The 16,302-nt window shown below is 41.4% G+C and overlaps 1 protein-coding gene across 3 annotated transcripts in view; it reads left to right on the top strand.

Moving 5' to 3' along the window:
- AZIN1 (antizyme inhibitor 1) overlaps positions 1–16,302 on the top strand; it is a 44,855-nt gene that overhangs the window by 4,419 nt on the left and 24,134 nt on the right. For 2 of the 3 annotated variants that reach the window (XM_063299573.1, XM_063299575.1), the window contains exons 1-2: positions 1,697–2,025; positions 15,970–16,107. The gene's annotated coding sequence lies outside the window, so the exon portion shown is untranslated. Of the gene's footprint in view, positions 1–1,696; positions 2,026–15,969; positions 16,108–16,302 lie in introns of those variants that run through there. The other variant, XM_063299574.1, reaches the window with a different exon arrangement.

Genomic DNA, 16,302 nt, shown 5'->3' with positions numbered 1-16,302 from the left:
TTCTGAATACCCAAATATCAGGAATGGATAAATGAACCAGCTTCTTTCCCCAGTTACAGTTTCCAATATCATTCTTCATTTATACATAAATTAAGGGACTTTTGTATAAGTCTCAGATATGTCCAGGTTCCTTGCCCATCAGATTACTGCAGAACCTGGAAAAGATATACTTTTCAAAGATTGGACTGCTAATTGTATGATTTCTTTAACAGAATGAAGTTTTAACAATTATAAAATTTCTGCATTTCTTATAAATAGTTCCTGATGTTATTCTTAAGACCAGTATTTTCTTTTCACTTGAATCAAATTATTGTACTTCCTTGCAATAGTGTTAGTTTAGCAGTTTAGTTGTCCTACAGTTGTTGTTGCAAACTGGTAAGATTAAAAAAAAATCATACTATTAGATTTTTTTCTTTGATTTTTGTTATGAAAAAGCAGTAATAGCTCAGTTAAATAACACTCTCTGTTAGCACATACCATCGTGTACACATAGGTGCAATTATGCAGTTCTCAGTTTGATAAATTCTTGGCAAATCAATACATATTTATACTGAGCTATTCCAGGATTGCTAACCTAGTTCAAGTCTATTAATAATTATCTAGCAGTAAAACTTGTTGTATTAAGAGAGTCCCCTGTACATGTACTAGAAAGGCAGTCTCCGATACCAGGAGAGGCTCCTAATGATAAGACTGGAAAGTGACAAGTGTTAAATAATGCAAGATATTACAGAAGTCATTTTCAGTAACAGGGCAGGCTGTAACCTGAACAGTTTGAACCTGAAAGTATGCTGGCTGTAACCTGGAACAACTTGTTTCAACACCAATTGGCTTTGTTGCTAGCATTTACATTAATTTTGTCTGATTTCAGGAGTTCAAATTCACTTGGTAGATATAGTATTGCCTCACGGCCCTCTGACCTCAGATACGTGCGGAGTATTCGCCCTCTTTTAAACGCTCTTGAACAGGACTGCCTTTCCTTATACAGACAGACCAGCCGCCCAGATTCAAGCAGCAGTCCCTGCCCCAGCGCGTCTCCCGGGGCGCTCCCGGGCGCCGGAACTTGCGCTGCCGGCCAGAAACGCGATTGCCATTTCAAACACGGGCAGGGAAAGGGCACTCTCAACCGGCCCTGCGCGTGACAGGCAGGCGCACTATTTCCTGCTGTGGAAATGTCGTCGTGAGGACAGCTGCATCGGTTGGGTTTCAGCCCGCGCCCATGCACCTTTGAAGCGCTTCTGTAAAATAAGGCAGCCACTTTCCAAGACGCGTGAAATAAGGTTTACTTGCATCTCTGGAGTCAACCCTGAGCTACAAATATTTTCTTCGATTGTTACTTGCATCTCCTTTCTGGGAAGCGAAAAACACTTGAATATCGCCTCTTCGTTTACCACGACTCTGCCACCGCTCTGAAGAAGGCGTGGGCACTGTAGGGGACGCGCTTTGCGGACCTAAAGCTAGCTCTCCTCCCCTTCGGAACCGGCTCCAGCCTTTCGGAGAAGCGGCGCCGGGGCGCCCCGCCGATGCACATGCGCAAAGCCTTCCTCGCCGGAGGAATTCGCGCTGGGCGGGGGGGCGCGCGCGCGCGCCTTTGGTGCTCCGCGGGGAAGCGGCGCCTCTTTCCTTGCACGCTTGTGACGCGTGGCTCGGAGCCCCTCCTCTAGACCGGCTTTCCTTATAAATCCCCGCCTCGCTGCGGCCTTTCTTCCTCTTTTGCCCTCTCGCGCCGCTTTGCTGTCTGGTGCTCCTGCTGGTTGCCGTCTCGCCGTCTCTCTGGCCGCCCGGCTCCCTCGCCGCCTCCCGTTTTTCTGCCCCCTTTTTCCGCGCGGTGCCGCTCGTTTGGGGTGCTTCTGCTCCGCCGCCTCAGCGCAGATTTGCGCTCTTTCGCTGGTCGCCCCCGCAGCCTATGGCCCTGGAAGGCGCCGCTGCCGCCTCCTGTATTTCTGCTGTAGGTTCCCACATCACTCTTTAAAAATTCCGCCTAAAAAGAGAAGACGATTTACCAAATCTTTCGGGCCGTTGTCCCACGTGAGTATGCGATCATTCGGGGCCTTATTTCGAGGTGTGTCTGCGTGGATGTAGCGGGGTAGATACCCTGGAGGGGGGGTGGCTCCTCCGGGACTGGAACTTGCCCTCCAAGCGCGGCGGGGAAGGGAGGGACCCCTTCACGCGGCGGGTGCGTGTGTGCCTCGCAAGTGTCTGGGAGTCTCTCGGGGAGGGATGGGAGGACACCCCACCTCCCTTCTGGGGAGCACCGTAGACGGCGGCCCTGTGACAGCGGAGCGAAGTTCTCGGGAGGTGCTGAGCGTTGGCAGACGCTCCAGAGCCTCCCCCGCCGGCGAAGACTAAATGGTAGGGGTGGGGTGGGGGGCGGTCGTACTCTGGTCGCCCTCTTGTCTGGAGTCCCGAGGAGGCATTTTTTGCTCTCTAGAAGCGGAGCAGACGAGCTCTTGCCACCGCTGGCGGCCGAGGGGCAGTTGGACATCCCGTCCCAGCTGCTGACTCAGGATGGGGAGCGCGGGTGCTTCGCACCGCGGTGTGGGTGCATCTGGCTGCGCCTCTGCGTCTTGGCCTCCTCCTCCTGCCCTATACTTCAGAAGGGGGGAAATTCGCCCAAGCAGCCCGGGCGGTCAGCGGTGCGTGTGTCTGTGTCGGAGAGAGAGAAGCGGCTTTTTTTCTAACATGGCGGACGCTCGCGTGGGCGGAGAAGGGCCGCCGTCTGCGGTGGGGCGGGCGCCGGGTCCTCTCCGGCGCTGGGCATTTGAGGGGGAATCGATGGGGAGCGGAGGAGTGGGAATCCAGCGCAGCGCCCGGAGAAGAACATGGCAGAGGGGCTCGGCGGCGGGCGGCTCTAACATGGCGGATTCCTGTGGAGGGGAGTGGGAGGCTACCGCCGCCGCTTGTGTGGCTGCCTCAGAACTGGGTCACTTTAGCAGAGAAGAGCCGAAGGAGCAACAGCCGTTTAGCCCGTTGTCACTGAAGAAGAGGCGGGTGGAGATGACCAGGCCGGGGTCGAGGGAGGCGTTGTCCGGCTGTAAAAAAGGAGATCCCTTGTTGCCCTGAGAAGTCGGCCAGGTGTCCCTAAGCTCGGGAGGAACTGGGTCTTCCCCAGGATGGATTGGGGTGATTGGGCTCAGGAGACTCAGGCCCCATTTTGTCACATGGGAACATAGATGAGGGCAGCTGGTGACATGGCAAAGCTTTCTTCCCACCCACCTCCTCTCTGTGTGGATGCATGGGAAGGTTGAGATAAAGATAGGTTGGTTTGCGTTGTTAGCTGACACTAAGATAAGGCTTCCCTTTGTAAATGTTGGGGGGCCTCTGAGTTCTTCTGTTTCTAGTATCTGAAAGGAAGGGTTGGTGATCCTGCCACGGATTCCTTCTTCTGTCTCTGAAATGAACAAGTTGCTTAAGCTGGCTGACCAAAGTGTGGGAACTCTGAACTACGGAGGGGAAAGGTGAAGTGTATCTCTGCCTGGAAAATATACATAGACATGATTTAGTCACCAGCATCTCATATCCACTCTATATCCACTCTTCAGCATGAAATTGTCCTTGATATTAGGTAGAGTATTAAGGGGATATTATGATAGTTGGCAACATAATGTGACACCAGTTTCATTGGTGCTCTCCTTTTCATCAGTTTTTCTTCTTGATTGGATGGCATTAATATCAAGGCCTTTCTTAGATCCTAAGCTTTAATAGGGATATTATTTAGTGGATAAATAGGGATAGGGAGTCAGGCATATGGCACAAGACCGAACAGCATTTTGTTCTGTTATACATAAGGTCACCATGAGTTGTAAATGACTTGACGGCAGCTAACAACAACAAAGCTTTAATACTAGCTTACTAAAAATGAAGTAAATAAAACAAGCCCCTTACCTATGTTATTTCATGATTAAAAACTATTAGAGGTGTATGTATTTTCCACATTCCTAGTTGTTGGGGATACTTGTGTCATATCAGATTAAAGAGGTTCAACAACTTCACAGAAAGTATTTCTCCTATCTATGCAAAAACAACTGCAGTAATATTGATCAGAAATCCACAGTTGGCAGTATTAGGATAAGCCAAAATGACATAAAAGAGTATGCACAGTTCTCCAGAACTTTTCATTAGGCAGGGTGTAACAAAAAACAGAGATAGGGAGGAAGCAAGAAAATACAAAAATTTGGCTAGATTGTGTAATCATGATAGGTGGCCATGCAGTCTGTTTAAAAATGCTTAAACATATTTCATCTTTTGAGTGGTCTGTCCTATCAATCTAAATATCTTATAATTTAAACCTGTTCATGGTCCTTCAGATATATGAACTGATATTATATCAATTCTTCTTAATCTCTTAGTGTAAACAAGAGCACTCATTTATATTCTGCTTTAATTGCTCTGGAATAAGTAGAACCACCTGTGAGTCAGTTGTAGGCAAGCCGAGATAAAAGTTAGTTATTATTAAGCATACATAAAGGAAAACATCCCAATTTGGAAATACAGAATTAATACTGTTCCTTTTGCATGGCTGTTCAAAACTAAGCTGTGACTTACCCCCAAGTGTGGGGGTATAGGATTATAGCAAAAGCAACAGATTTATTTTGTAGTCATGAACAAGTATTATCTGTAGACTGAATCCTAGTGCTTATCTGGTCATTAGCAATTGGTTTTTTGGTGTCAAAAATGTGGCTTTTAGAAAACATTGGAAGAATATATCAGCTCAGCTGTTACAAAGTTGTTTCTCTAGTCTGACCTAATTTATGGAGACATTGGATAGATAAAATGAGTATAACTGTAATGCTACTCAATCTGTTGAACAGGATACAACTTGACAAACATTTTTCCCTGGAGTGGGAGAAAAAATAGTGGAGCAATTTTATGCCACATAGACAAGATCTTTATTTTGGTCGTAATATTAATGTGGAAAACTGACATCTTGTTTGTATTAGTCATAATTTAGCAATCTTGATTTATAATGATTATGCTAATATGAACTGATGGTGGTAAAGCACTGTAATTCTGCCCCCCCCCCCATAACAGAATTGTTGCAGATTATTAAACGAACATGCATCAGAACCTCTGAGTATTAAGTGTATGAGAGGCATACAGTACTTATGCAGAGTGGATCCTTCCATTCTTCATTTGATACTGTTAATGCTTTTACTATCTGTTATGTAGCTTGGATGCCCTGGAAATATAAGTGAAGTATGGAGCTTGGTGCCATATAAAAAGAAGGAAAGAAGTATTTGCATGTATTTCAAATGAAAATGAAACCTAGCTGTTTAGTGCCAATAAAGAGTAAGAAGCACCATTCTTAGGCTTATGTATGTGAAGATGAAAGGTCCCCTGTGCAAGCACTGAGTCATGACTGACCCTTTGGGGGGAAGCTGCTTTCGTGACACTTTCTTGGCAGACTATAGAGCGGGGTGGTTTGCCATTGCCTTCCCCAGTCGTCACCCAGGCTTATGTATAGCAGTTCCGTAACAACACACTGTCATTAGCTGTCCAATTTTTGCTTCTGCTTTGCAGTGCTGTATGATAACATTTGGAAATTATGTTCCCATGCATGTGTGTGAGTTAGCTGTGAGTGTTTTTAATCCAGCCTTGTCCTGTGGGTGGGTCATTCTAACAGTTGGGTAGTGAATAAGGGTGGTGAAAGGGGAGGAGAGTCTGTTCCAGTCTGGACTGGTCCTGCCTAGTTCTTTACTTCCTGTTACGGTGTGAACAATGCTGTTGCTGCTATGGCTTGTGAAACATGGCTTGTGAAATGCATGTCTCCAGCCCATACATCTCAGTAGGACTGGGGTCCCCTCTCCTCCCTCGTTTGCCCAGTTATAGCACAGCTAGGAAGCTTCTGTGTCACAGAACAGGCATATTAACCTATTCTACCTGCGGAGAAGCTGGCAGCTGATGAGCTTACTATAACTTCAGAGGAAGCCACAAAGCAACAAATTTGTGTTAATTAAATTTGAGGATTTATCAGTGGCACACAATAGATCTTTCTTCTGTTAGGGATTTTAATAATATCAAGCCAGTTGAACCATTTGGGAAGATAAGAAAAACTGATTACTCAGCTTTTGATTCTGCTTTGTTTTGTTTTTTTCTAAAGGCAGGCTTTAGCTTTATGGCTTAAAATTTTAAAAGCTTAGACTACAGATTGTTGATTCAAATGTTAACTTGCTTTCTTAAACATGACTTGGAATAAAGGAAGAAACACAATAGCATTTAAGAAAGCAGCTTAATCATACAGAAAATGGTAAATAAAATAGCTCTACTGCTAACAATAGTAGGTTTAGAACTTGCTTTGAAAAACAAATATTAAAGGGTTCTTGTGAAACTAAGAGGAGGAGGTAACATTCATGTAACTCTTTTTGAAACATTTATTGACTTTAGCACATCTAGAGAATGAATTTGAATAGTAAGTAGTTAATCGTACAATGTGGTTATGCACAAACTATGCTATATGGTTGTATATAAGCTATATGGTTGTGTATAAATCTTGACAAAATGAAATTTCGTCAACCTCAGCATATTTTGTGGCACTTGATTCATGTTAGCCTGCTTTGAGGGTTCAGCTAATATGTGGAGCCTTCAAACTGGCTACTGTAGGACTGTCCACCCAGCATGCCTCCTTTAACTAAACCTTCAGTCAGCTGGTCTGAAGGGGAGTTGTATTTGTGTTTGCCTGAACTTGGGTAGAATGATATATACAATCCAGGTTCCTAAAAAGCAGGTCATAGAAAAGGCGGTAAAGATGCAAACAGTTGTTTTTAGACTTCTGACTAAATGCAAGAACATTGGAGAGAGAATGAGGTTGGAGTAGTATGTTTATCAGTTTCAAGCTCTCAGTGTTTTCAGCACAAAATCTACCCTGAGTTTAAAGTGTTGCTAGTATTCTAAATAAATGGTTGCATAAGAATTACAACTGAAAAGATAAGTAGCTTATTACTGTGCTTGAAACTACACAGTATTTAATTATTGTCTGCATATTGTGAGAAGCCTACAGAGAGTCTTGAAATGTTTAGCTCATTTTGAAAAGACTGTATAATTTCCATTCCATGTTTATCTTTACCATGAAAAGGCTGCACCAGAAATACATGCTGTAACATCTATGTGCATTAAATTGATACTGGGCAAGGTAACTTTGGGATGGCTGGTATGTGAGTCCAACAATTGTGGTTTGTAATCTGATTTATAGTCCATTGTGATCTGTTATTTGATCTATTTTTTAAAAAAAAATTACTGTGGATTGTTTTAATAAGGGAGCATTGAAGCTTCTTGTATGGATGAAACAATTCTGATACACAAAGTAGGCTCTTTACATGACAACAGAATTGTTAGCCAAAACAATTTTACTTTTAATAGAACTTATTTTTGTAAAAAAATTATACATACATAATTAACAAAACAATCTTTAAACTAAAAAAACTTTAAAAAATAGAAAAATACATACATAAAAAATACCTTATATTTATACTTCTCAATAGTCACTGGTTTACTAATGACTGCCCTACTATAATATGATTAGTACAAAATATTGTAAAATATTACAAAATCTCTGCCATAGTAACACATGTTGCAGCATTCTTTGATTAGTAGAGAATATTGCTTTCCAAAACGGATAGTTCACACATTTCTGACAACCATTCCTTGACATTTGGAATAATATCACATTTCCAATTTCTCAATATGATTCTTTTAGCCACCTGCCATGCTCAATACAACCGTAGTTCCTGATAAGTCAGATTCCAAAGCTTTGGTATATAGTGGAACATTACATTGACATCTTTAACACTTAAAGATTTTACACTTAAGTCACTATCAAAAAATGTACTAAATAATTACACAACTGTATCATATGAGTCAGTGAACTCTCACATTTTTTCCCTCCAGCATAGAAAATCTGATGTTCATCCTTTCAAATATATTCTTTGGGGAGTCTAGTACACTCTGACTACAATTTTTGGATGAATCAACCTTAATCTCACATTTGTTGATACAATTTTAACATTTTTTAAGGACATTAGTCTATTGATGGGGGTTTATTTATTTATTTTCTATCCTGCCTTTATTATTTTTATAAATAACTCAAGGTGGCAAACATACCTCATACTCCTTCCTCCTCCTATTTTCCTCACAACAACAACCCTGTGAGGTGAGTTGGGCTGAGAGAGAGTGACTGGCCCAAGGTCACCCAGCCGGCTGTCATGCCTAAGGCGGGACTAGAACTCTCAGTCTCCTGGTTTCTAGCCCAGCACCTTAACCACTAGACCAAACTGGCTCTCAAAGATTCCAGTTGTTTGTTGTTGTTTATTCGTTTAGTCGCTTCCGACTCTTCGTGACTTCATGGACCAGCCCACGCCAGAGCTTCCTGTCGGTCGTCAACACCCCCAGCTCCTCCAGGGATGAGTCCGTCACCTCTAGAATATCATCCATCCATCTTGCCCTTGGTCGGCCCCTCTTCCTTTTGCCCTCCACTCTCCCTAGCATCAGCATCTTCTCCAGGGTGTCCTGTCTTCTCATTATGTGGCCAAAGTATTTCAGTTTTGCCTTTAATATCATTCCCTCAAGTGAGCAGTCTGGCTTTATTTCCTGGAGGATGGACTGGTTTGATCTTCTTGCAGTCCAAGGTACTCTCAGAATTTTCCTCCAACACCACAGTTCAAAAGCATCGATCTTCCTTCGCTCAGCCTTCCTTATGGTCCAGCTCTCGCAGCCATATGTTACTACAGGGAACACCATTGCTTTAACTATGCGGGCCTTTGTTGTCAGTGTGATGTCTCTGCTCTTAACTATTTTATCGAGATTTGTCATTGCTCTTCTTCCAAGGACTAAGCGTCTTCTGATTTCCTGACTGCAGTCAGCATCTGCAGTAATCTTTGCACCTAGGAATACAAAGTCTTTCACTGCTTCTACATTTTCTCCCTCTATTTGCCAGTTATCAATCAAGCTGGTTGCCATAATCTTGGTTTTTTTGAGGTTTAGCTGCAAGCCAGCTTTTGCACTTTCTTCTTTCACCTTCATCATAAGGCTCCTCAGTTCCTCTTCGCTTTCAGCCATCAAAGTGGTATCATCTGCATATCTGAGATTGTTAATGTTTCTTCCAGAGATTTTAACTCCAGCCTTGGATTCCTCAAGGCCAGCTTGTCGCATGATGTGTTCTGCATACAAGTTGAATAGGTAGGGTGAGAGTATACAGCCCTGCCGTACTCCTTTCCCAATCTTAAACCAGTCCGTTGTTCCGTGGTCTGTTCTTACTGTTGCTACTTGGTCGTTATACAGATTCTTCAGGAGGCATACAAGATGACTTGGTATCCCCATACCACTAAGAACTTGCCACAATTTGTTATGGTCCACACAGTCAAAGGCTTTAGAATAGTCAGTAAAACAGAAATAGATGTTTTTCTGAAACTCCCTGGCTTTTTCCATTATCCAGCGGATATTGGCAATTTGCCAACCCTCTGCCTTTTCTAAACCCAGCTTGTACATTTGGCAATTCTCGCTCCATGAACTGCTGAAGTCTACCTTGCAGGACCTTGAGCATTACCTTACTGGCATGTGAAATGAGTGCCACTGTTCGATAGTTTGAACATTCTTTAGTGTTTCCCTTTTTTGGTATGGGGATATAAGTTGATTTTTTCCAGTCTGATGGCCATTCTTGTGTTTTCCAAATTTGCTGGCATATAGCATGCATTACCTTGACAGCATCATCTTGCAAGGTTTTGAACAGTTCAGCTGGGATGCCGTCGTCTCCTGTTGCCTTGTTATTAGCAATGCTTCTTAAGGCCCACTCAACCTCACTCTTCAGGATGTCTGGCTCTAGCTCACCGACCACACTGTCAAAGCTATCCCCGATATTGTTATCCTTCCTCTACAGGTCTTCTGTATATTCTTGCCACCTTTTCTTGATCTCTTCTTCTTCTGTTAGGTCCTTGCCATCTTTGTTTTTGATCATACCCATTTTTGCCTGGAATTTTCCTCCAATGTTTCTAATTTTCTGGAAGAGGTCTCTTGTCCTTCCTATTCTATTGTCTTCTTCCACTTCCGCGCATTGCTTGTTTAAAAATAATTCCTTATCTCTTCTGGCTAACCTCTGGAATTTTGCATTTAATTGGGCATATCTCCCCCTATAAGTGTTGCCTTTTGCTTTCCTTCTTTCTTGGGCTACTTCTAGTGTCTCAGCAGACAGCCATTTTGCCTTCTTGGTGTTCTCTTTCTTTGGGATGTATTTTGTTGCCGCCTCCTGAACAATGCTGCCAACTTCTGTCCAGAGTTCTTCTGGGACCCTATCTACTAAGTCCAGTCCCTTAAATCTATTCTTCACCTCCACTGCATATTCCTTAGGAATATTAGTGAGCTCATATCTAGCGGATCTGTGGGTCTTCCCTAATCTCTTTAGTCTGATCCTAAATTGTGCAAGAAGAAGTTCATGATCTGAACTACAGTCAGCTCCAGGCCTTGTTTTTACCGACTGTACAGATGTCCGCCACCTTTGGCTGCAAAGGATGTAATCAATCTGATTTCGGTGTTGTCCATCTGGTGAAGTCCATGTATAAAGCTGTCTCTTAGGTTGTTGGAAGAGAGTGTTATGCAGAGTGAATTGTCTTGGCAAAATTCTATCAGCCTGTGTCCTGCTTCGTTTTGTTCTCCCAGGCCATACTTACCTGTAATTCGAGGTGTCATTTGACTGCCCACCTTAGCATTCCAGTCTCCTGTGATGAAAATTACATCTCTTTTAGGCGTGTTGTCCAGTAGGTGCTGCAGATCCTCATAGAACTGCTCTACTTCAGCTTCTTCAGCATTTGTGGTTGGGGCGTATATTTGGATCACTGTGATGTTAGATGGCTTGCCCTGAATTCGAATTGAGATCATTCTATCATTTTTTGGGTTGTATCCAAGCACTGCTTTAGCCACTTTACTATTAATTATGAAGGCTACTCCATTTCTTCTGTGGTCCTCTTGTCCGCAGTAGTAGATCTGGTGGTCATTTGATGTGAAGTGGCCCATTCCAGTCCATTTCAGTTCACTGACGCCCAGAATGTCTATCTTTAATCTTGACATCTCACCAATAACCACATCCAATTTGCCCTGGCTCATAGATCTTACATTCCAGGTTCCGATGGTGTGTTGATCCTTAGAACATCGGATTCGCCGTTCACCACCAGCACCGTCGGCCGCTAGCCGTCCTTTCGGCTTTGAGCTAGCTGCGTCATCACGTCTGGGGCTAGTTGAGCTCATCCTCTGTTCCTCCCCAGTAGCATTTTGACCATCTCCCGACCTGGGGGTCTCATCTTCCGATGGTATACCGACATATCTCTGGTTGTACTGATCCATTTAGTTTTCACGGCAAGAATACTGGGGTGGGTTGCCATTACCTTCCCCAGGGATCGCATTTAATCTGACCTCTCTGTCATGACCTTCCCGTCTTGGGTGGCCCTTCACGGTTTAGCTCATGGCATCATTGAGGTGCTCAAGCTCAAGCACCACGACAAGGTAACGATCCTTTGCTGAAGTCCAGTTGTTTAGCCATGATTAAAATATCCCAGAAATGTCCACTTTAAAAATATGCTTGAGCTGTTGATAGAGGTATGTTATAGGTTTTAATTCTGTCATGTAGTCCATCAAGTAAGAAAATAACTCAGGTTTCTTTGAGGCAGCCAAGGCATCTGGCCCATATTGGTCCATAACAACATGCCTATGTTGAAGATACCTCCATTCTTGCAAATTGGGAAGACTAGCTAAAACCTTTACGATGGGGGCAAAAGCAGTATGAGGGACTAGAGGGACTGTAGCTCAGTGGTGGAGCACATAATTATTCTAAATGTTTAAGTCTAAAATCTGCTAATTGTAATTTCAACCCATTTGCTCACATTTTTCTGTTTAAAACAACAGGAAATACTCGTTCTATTCATATTGATAGCTTAAGAGAGATATTATCATATTTTCTGAGCTGTACCTAGCCAGGTACTGCAACCTTTCCTCATTAGAATGGCCTCTAGGTCCTTCTCTGTTTTTTTTAAAAAATAAACTTTATTAAAATTTCAGAATAAAGATAAAACATGAAAAGAGGGAGAAAGGTTGAAAGAAAACTAAAGAAAAAAGAAAACCAAAAAGTGCAGAAACAAATAGAAAAAGATACAAAAAGAATGTCTTCTGACTCTTTACAGCAAAAACATACATAAAAAATACATCTTACTCCAATTTTAACTCTAATAAACTCTAATAAACATTTCTACAATCCATTTCAACTTAATAATCAAAATTCAAAACTATAACTTCATTTTTTTTACTTACAAAAAAAGCCAAAAGCAATTCTCTACCAAAGGGAAATTTTATACTAAATATTATCACACATATCAATAGTCAGTTTCACCTTCTCTGCCAAATCTATTAATTTTATCTTATTATTCCCCTAATACTACCTTCTACCACTATATCTAAAATATATCTCTTAATATATAAAAAAATACAAATCAAACTATTATTTCAAACTAAATATTCAACAAACATACAAGAGATAAATTCTGTTAGACATTCAGTTTAAAGACCTTTAGGACCACAATACATACTATATCTTTCCCCAGGAGATCTTAGCATTCTTAAGAAGACAAGAAATACCTCACTTTACAAATCTTAAAGAAAAAAGAAAAAACAATTCAATTTTTTTTAATACTACCCAAATAGTATTTCCATTTCCATTGTCAAGAACATCCTGGATATTCATCATAATCACCATACCAACCATAATCATATAAATTTATCCCACTTCAAAGAAAAAGCAAAGGAACCTAAAATATCTTATTCTCTTATTTATAAAGTACATATCTAATCCTAGTACTTCCTAACATACTTATATAATCATTCCGAATATCAAAAAATATCTTCATCTCATATCAAACATAAAATATCTTATTATTTGTATTTTAAAAATGTTACCATTATTAATATCAATATAACCTAAAGTGAGAAAAACTTCCTGGGCAAAGCAATCATCTTAACCACCAAAACTCCATTCAAAAAGCATAATTAGAATTTATTGCACCTCAAAATAAACCAAGACATCATTTAGTCTTATTCATTATTACATATCTTAACATTATACAGAGAACTTTCTCCATCTCCTCCTCTTCCCATCCTTAGAACCCCAAGTTTTCTTCTGGACAGGTCCTCCACATTTGTTGCCCTCTTCTAGTGACATTTGCTCTTCTAGTGCATTTGCTCAAGCAAAGAATAATTAGTAATGTCTTAGCAGGTGGCAGTACCTGGCTGACTGATTAGACTTGGAAGCCAAGCAGGGTCAAGCATATCTTATAATTGAATGGGAGATTTCTGAGGAAAGGCAGGGAAGTCACCGGTTCAACTCAGTTTGAAGATTTACAGTGCTCAGAACTAGACACAGTATTTCAAGTTAGGTGTAACCCAAACAGAACATAGTAGTTACACGGGATAACTATATTATACCTATATTTATTAGCTATATATCACCTTGATTGACCAGACTGTCACTGGACAGAGTCCTGCTGTTTGCAACTCACTTCCATTCGTCTCGATTCCTGGCTTTTCTTCAGGTTTGGCCAAAGTCCTTGACTATTGGATCTTCCCATCTCTTTGGAGGTCAGCCAATAGGTCTTTTTACTTCTCTTGGATACCATTCGGCGACTGCTGTTGTCCAGTGGCCATCCAACATTATCTATATTTACTGGTCTTTAAAGAAGTTTTTCCTTTTCTTCTAGAAATTGTTACCATGGGAAAAATTAAGTGGATGTGGAATACCATGGCCTGGCAAAAGAGGATGCAAATGAGCAACAGTTGTGTCCCAGCTGTATGAAGAGTATACAGTATAGGATAGATTACACTATATTTCTTAAGTCCAGCACAACTACTTAGAAGTATTTACAGCCAATCAACATTGTGTCCTCATTAAGGGAAACAGCTAGGTATCTCTGTCCTAACAGGAATTACTAGGAATGTGTTCCATAGAGGTCATGTTCTAGGGAGGCTGCATGCTCAATTGTTCGGCAACAATTATTTAATCTCACTGACCAACCTTTATCCATTCCCTCCCTCCACCTAGTATTCCTATTCCTGTGGTGCTTGGGTGAACATAATTTGCCACTGGAGGGATGGATCACAAGACCATTCTTCTCCTTGAATCATTACATTGCAGAGGTAGATGGGTAGACAGCCACTATCTCAGCAGAACTGCAGTAGACCCTCTGGCATGTAGCATCTCTTGTCCACTCTCCCAAACACAATTTATCATGTTCAGCCTATGCTGGGATCCCATAAAGTCTCATACCAGTAAGACACAACCTATAGCAGTTACTTTAGTTAGTAATTGTGCAGTTACAGGTTACAGACAGAAGGGAAATCAGCTTTATAATCCTAACTTTCCTGCCTGATTGCTCCTCTTAAAAAGGATTAAACTGGTGTCAACTGGCCATCTACTTTTACACCTCCACCAATAGGTAAATTCCATATAACCAATCAGTGGAGGTATAAAAGTGGATGGCCAGTCACTTTCTTTTCCCATTGAAACAAAAGTCAACAGGAACATGTTGGGAGCTAGGAAGAAAGAACTGAATGAAAAGTTGACTGAAGAACTGAATGAACAGCTGAAATAAACATGTTCGTTTTTTTACTCTGTTATAATACTGAAAAATATTTCAGTATGAACAATTTGACTCTGACCAGCAATTTTTCAGTTAGCCCAAATCTGGGTGGCATTGCAATTTTAAAGTACTATTTATTGGATTTATATCCTGCTTTTATTCAGGAGCTCAAGCAGCATACATATTGCTCCTTCCTCTTATTTTTCCCCACAACTCTGAAGTAGGTTGGGCTGACAGTGACTGGCCCAAAGTCACCCAGTGAGCTTCCACAGCTGAAAGTAGGCTAGAAACTGTGTTTGTATAGTTACTAGCTTTTAGGTTCTTATTATGCAAACCACCAAGAGTCATTTTCTGAGTCTGGTGATATATAAACATCCAATAGGCCTGGATCTCCCTGCTCCCTGTCAACACCAGAACTATTACACAACATTGGCTCTCCATTTTGGAAGGGAGACATTAGTTTATGTTGCTTCATTCTGTTTTTAAAAATGCCATTTTCCGATAACCGGTCTTTTGCAACACCTTCATCCATCAAAATGGACAGTCTGGGTTTGATTACCAGGTCTCACTCCTCATGTACTCCCAGCTGTTCTCCACTGATTTTTGATAAAATAGTGCTTTTTTCATTAGTCATGTTTGCAAATGAGCAAATCAGATGTTTCAGTAAGCTGATCATTAGTCATGCATTGAATATGCTCACACAGGTTATTTTTTCCTCAAACCTGGATGCTCTTAGGTTTAGGTGAGCTCTGTGTATCCTGCCATATTTTGTCTCTGGATACCATCCCAACAGATCCTGCCTCTGCACAATTTTGCTAGAGGGATTTTGGTGTCCACAGGATTTGGTTACCCTGCACCATAATCTAGTCCTTTGTGGAATTTGCATATCTGGCCAATATGTGCAAGAATGTGCTCCTGTTGACTGATCTTTAAAAAGTCAGATTTTATTACAAAGAAACATGTTTATGATTCAGAATAGGTAACTGTGACTCATTTCTTCCTTATTTTACCTCAAAAATATGTTTACTAGTGTTTTTTTTTCCCCTCAGACCTATGTAGTGTCTTCGGAACATAATTTTTGAAACAAATGGATGATCATAGGTTTCCTGATATTCTTGTGGCATAAGGGGCTGTGTGAGGAAATGGGAAAACTTCATGCTATCTGGCCAGAGTGTGTGAAGATGTATACTGATGTTTGAGATTTATTTCTGAAAAGCTGGCCTTGGGAAACTGTTGTGAACCGAACAATTTTTAGTTAAGTACAGTCAATGTATTAGGACCAGTGTAGTGGGATATCTGTTTTGTGGATTAATTGATGAATACTTTTTTTTTAATTGATGAATACTTAATGGCTATATTTTCTCCACAGGGCAAACTCTCTGATCAAGTTTACAACTATCCAGAGGGTTTAGGAGAAGTGCTTTATCGAGAACAGTTCGACTTCAACGCTGAGCCACCTTGGGAACCTAGCTGATGATAGTAGGGTTCCATCTCCTAACTTGTCCATGTAAGTCTATTGGTCATAGCTGATTTCTCCAGTACACAGCTATCTAAGCAACATATATCATATGTTATTTTTAAGTTTGTCATTTAACACTGTTCTCTCTTGTCAAATTTTGATATAATCTCTAACCAGTCATAATTCAGTAAAACACGATGGCATTTATTTCAAAAATTTGTAGTGGCAAAGTCTCAACAACTG

The sequence above is a fragment of the Candoia aspera genome, chromosome 3 (genome assembly GCF_035149785.1).
Source record: "Candoia aspera isolate rCanAsp1 chromosome 3, rCanAsp1.hap2, whole genome shotgun sequence".
Lineage (NCBI taxonomy): Eukaryota > Metazoa > Chordata > Lepidosauria > Squamata > Boidae > Candoia > Candoia aspera.
This window is presented reverse-complemented; position numbering and strand designations above follow the sequence as displayed.